At 37.6% G+C, this 2,500-nt stretch overlaps 11 pseudogenes; all 11 read left to right on the forward strand.

Moving 5' to 3' along the window:
• The window catches only part of LOC148497548 (5S ribosomal RNA), a 119-nt pseudogene extending 30 nt beyond the window's left edge, over positions 1-89 (forward strand).
• Positions 90-205: 116 nt separating this feature from the next.
• LOC148497549 (5S ribosomal RNA) lies at positions 206-324 on the forward strand (annotated as a pseudogene).
• A 116-nt stretch (positions 325-440) lies between these two features.
• Positions 441-559, forward strand: LOC148497550 (5S ribosomal RNA; annotated as a pseudogene).
• A 115-nt stretch (positions 560-674) lies between these two features.
• Positions 675-793, forward strand: LOC148497551 (5S ribosomal RNA; annotated as a pseudogene).
• Positions 794-909: 116 nt separating this feature from the next.
• On the forward strand, positions 910-1,028 carry LOC148497552 (5S ribosomal RNA; annotated as a pseudogene).
• Positions 1,029-1,144: 116 nt separating this feature from the next.
• Positions 1,145-1,263, forward strand: LOC148497553 (5S ribosomal RNA; annotated as a pseudogene).
• A 116-nt stretch (positions 1,264-1,379) lies between these two features.
• On the forward strand, positions 1,380-1,498 carry LOC148497554 (5S ribosomal RNA; annotated as a pseudogene).
• A 115-nt stretch (positions 1,499-1,613) lies between these two features.
• LOC148497555 (5S ribosomal RNA) lies at positions 1,614-1,732 on the forward strand (annotated as a pseudogene).
• Positions 1,733-1,847: 115 nt separating this feature from the next.
• LOC148497556 (5S ribosomal RNA) lies at positions 1,848-1,966 on the forward strand (annotated as a pseudogene).
• A 116-nt stretch (positions 1,967-2,082) lies between these two features.
• On the forward strand, positions 2,083-2,201 carry LOC148497557 (5S ribosomal RNA; annotated as a pseudogene).
• Positions 2,202-2,316: 115 nt separating this feature from the next.
• LOC148497558 (5S ribosomal RNA) lies at positions 2,317-2,435 on the forward strand (annotated as a pseudogene).
• The last annotated feature ends 65 nt before the right edge of the window (positions 2,436-2,500 follow it).

The following is a 2,500-nucleotide window of genomic DNA, read 5'->3' on the forward strand; positions in this document are numbered from 1 at the left end:
AATCTCGTCTGATCTTGGAAGCTATGCAGTGTTGGGCCTGGTTTGAACTTGGATGGGAGACCACCTGGGAATACCAGGTGCTGTAGGTAATTTTAGACAGCCATAACATTCTTTTCTATTACATTTTGCATTTAATTTTTTCAACTTATCAATGAATTTACTTGAGTTAAGAAGTAAAAGAGGTCTAAAGTTAATGTTTTTGAGCACCTACAGCCAAACCACACTGGACATGCCCAATCTCTTCAGATCTTGGAAGCTATTCAGTGTTGGGCCTGCTTAGTACTTGGATGGGAGACCACCTAAGAATCCCAGGTGCTGTAGGTATTTTTATACTGCCATAACATTCTTTTCTATTACATTTTACATTTAATTTTTTCAACTTATCAATGAATTTACTTGAGTTAAGAAGTAAAAGATGTCTAAAGTTAATGCTTTTGAGCACTTACAGTCAAACCACACTGGACAAGCTCAATCTCGTCTGATCTTGGAAGCTATGCAGTGTAGGGCCTGGTTAGTACTTGGATGGGAGACCGCCTGGGAATACCAGGAGCTGTAGGTTATTTTATACTGCCATAACATTCTTTTCTATTACATTTTACATTTCATTTTTCAACTTGTCATTGAATTTACTTGAGTTAAGAAGTAAAAGAGGTCTAAAGTTAATGTTTTTGAGCACCTACCGCCAAACCACACTGGACATGCCCAATCTCGTCTGATCTTGGAAGCTGTGCAGTGTTGGCCCTGGTTAGAACTTGGATGGGAGACCACCTGGGAATACCAGGTGCTGTAGGTAATTTTATGCAGCCATACCATTCTTTTCTATTACATTTTACATTTAATTTTTTCAACTTATCAATGAATTTACTTGAGTAAAGAAGTAAAAGAGGTCTAAAGTTAATGTTTTTGAGCTCCTTCAGCCAAACCACACTGGACATGCCCAATCTTGTCTGATCTTGGAAGCTATGCAGTGTTGGGCCTGGTTAGTACTTGGATGGGAGACCACCTGGGAATACCAGGTGCTGTAAGTAATTTTATGCAGCCATAACATTCTTTTCTATTACATTTTACATTTAATTTTTTCAACTTATCAATGATTTTACATGAGTTAAGAAGTTATAGATGTCTAAAGTTAATATTTTTGAGCACCTACAGCCTAACCACACTGTACATTCCCAATCTTGTTTGATCTTGGAAGCTATGCAGTGTTGGGCCTGGTTAGTACTTGGATGGGAGACCACCTGGGAATTCCAGGTGCTGTAGGTAATTTTATGCAGTCATAACATTCTTTTCTATTACATTTTACATTTAATTTTTTCTACTTATCAATGAATTTACTTGAGTTAAGAAGTAAAAGAGGTCTAAAGTTATTGTTTTTGAGCACCTACAGCCAAACCACACTGGACAAGCCCAATCTCGTCTGATCTTGGAAGCTATGCAGTGTTGGGCCTGGTTAGTACTTGGATGGGAGACCACCTGGGAATACCAGGAGCTGTAGGTAATTTTATACTGCCATAACATTCTTTTCTATTATATTTTTCATTTCATTTTTCAACTTATCATTGAATTTACTTGAGTTAAGAAGTTATAGATGTCTAAAGTTAATATTTTTGAGCACCTACAGCCTAACCACACTGGACATGCCCAATCTTCTTTGATCTTGGAAGCTATGCAGTGTTGGTCCTGGTTAGTGCTTGGATGGGAGACCACCTGGGAATTCCAGGTGCTGTAGGTAATTTTATGCAGCCATAACATTCTTTTCTATTACATTTTACATTTAATTTTTTCAACTTATTAATGAATTTACTTGAGTTAAGAAGTAATAGAGGTCTAAATTTAATGCTTTGAGCACCTACAGCCAAACCACACTGGACATGCCCAATCTCGTCTGATCTTGGAAGCTATGCAGTGTTGGGCCTGGTTAGTACTTTGATGGGAGACCACCTGGGAATACCAGGTGCTGTATGTAAATTTAGACAGCCAAAACATTCTTTTCTATTACATTTTACAATTAATTTTTTCTACTTATCAATGAATTTACTTGAGTTAAGAAGTAAAAGAGGTCTAAAGTTAATGTTTTTGAGCACCTACAGCCAAACCACACTGGACATGCCCAATCTCGTCTGATCTTGTAAGCTATGCAGTGTTGGGCCTGGTTAGTACTTGGATGGGAGACCACCTGGGAATACCAGGAGCTGTAGGTAATTTTATACTGCCATAACATTCTTTTCTATTATATTTTTCATTTCATTTTTCAACTTGTCATTGAATTTACTTGAGTTAAGAAGTAAAAGAGGTCTAAAGTTAATGTTTTTGAGCTCCTTCAGCCAAACCACAATGGACATGCCCAATCTCGTCTGATCTTGGCAGCTATGCAGTGTTGGGCCTGGTTAGTACTTGGATGGGACACCACCTAGGAATCCCAGGTGCTGTAGGTAATTTTATACTGCCATAACATTCTTTTCTATTACATTTTACATTTAATTTTTTCAACTTATCAATG

This window comes from Taudactylus pleione, unplaced genomic scaffold (assembly GCF_031769625.1).
Source record: "Taudactylus pleione unplaced genomic scaffold, aTauple2 ptg000550l, whole genome shotgun sequence".
In the NCBI taxonomy this organism is placed as follows: domain Eukaryota; kingdom Metazoa; phylum Chordata; class Amphibia; order Anura; family Myobatrachidae; genus Taudactylus; species Taudactylus pleione.